This window comes from Corylus avellana, unplaced genomic scaffold (assembly GCF_965113065.1).
Source record: "Corylus avellana unplaced genomic scaffold, dhCorAvel1.hap1.2 HAP1_SCAFFOLD_230, whole genome shotgun sequence".
NCBI classification, from domain to species: Eukaryota; Viridiplantae; Streptophyta; class Magnoliopsida; order Fagales; family Betulaceae; genus Corylus; species Corylus avellana.
In genome coordinates, this window is record NW_028290613.1 from 10001 (window position 1) to 11463 (window position 1463).

Consider the following 1463-nt stretch of genomic DNA (forward strand, 5'->3'; position numbering starts at 1 on the left):
CTTCTATATCTTTACCCCATAGAGATATTGAATAAAACGAGTTATTTGTTTTGCCGCTGTAATTTTGAAAATGAACATTTAAATATCCTTCAAAAGTAAGTAAATAGATCCGAAACATATAAAATGCAGTTAATCCTGCTGTGAAAAAAGCTATTATTGCAAAAATCGGTGAATACAACCAACTATCATTAAGAATTTCATCTTTAGACCAAAAACAGGCAAGAGGTGGAATACCACAAAGGGAAAGTATACCTAAAAAAAAAGCAGTTTTTGTAACGGCACATGTTTTGTTAAACCACCCATAAGAACCATATTCTGACTTTTATCTGGAGAATACCCAACAATCGCTTCCATTGAATGAATGATTGATCCGGACCCTAAAAACAACAATGCTTTCGAATAAGCATGAGTAATCAAATGAAATAAAGCAGCTCGATAAGACCCAATACCGAGAGCTAACATCATATAACCCAATTGAGACATTGTAGAATATGGCCAAACTTCTCTTAATATCTTTTTGAGCAAGAGCTAAAGTAGCTCCTAATAGTAATGTTATTATACCTATCAAAGCTATTATATTCATTATGTAAGGTATAACTATGAAAAGAGGAAGAAGCCGAGCTACAAGAAAAATTCCTGCGGGCTACCATAGTAGCAGCATGTATAAGAGCTGAAATAGGAGTAGGTCCTTCCATAGCATCAGGTAACCATACCTGAAGGGAAATTGAGCGGATTTAGCAATTGCACCAGAAAATAATAGGAGGGCACACAAAGTAACAAATAAAAAATTAACTTCATTATTATAAATCAAGTTATTGAATATCTCAAACAAATCCTGAAATTCGAACTGCCTGTTATCCAATAAAGACCTAAAATTCCTAATAATAAACCAAAATCCCCTACACGATTAGTTACAAACGCTTTTGACAAGCATTCGCTGCAATCGGTCGTGTGAACCAAAAACCTATTATAGATAAGAACAGACTCCAACTAATTCCCAAAAAATATAAAATTGTATCAAATTAGAACTAGTCACTAATCCCAGCATTGAAGTTATTGAAAAAACTCATATAAGCAAAAAATCTCAAATATCCTTGATCATGAGACATATAATTGTCACTATAAATAAGAACCATAATTCCAACAGTAGTAATTAAGATTGACATAATAGAAGTAAGTGGATCGATCAAGTAGGTGAACTCTAAAGAAAAGTCATTATTGATGGTCCAAGACCATACATATTGATAGATATAACTGTTATTTATTGCTGAATAGGCGGATTGGCTGAAAAAATCATAACTATACTTAACAATAAAACACTAGGAAAAGCCCACATGCCGGCGAAGATTTTTTGTTGCCTTCGGGAAAAGGAGAAGTCCCACTCCTATTAACATAGAATTATAACTGGAATGAAAGGTATGATCCATGAATATTGATATGTATATTCCATAAAAATAAATAAA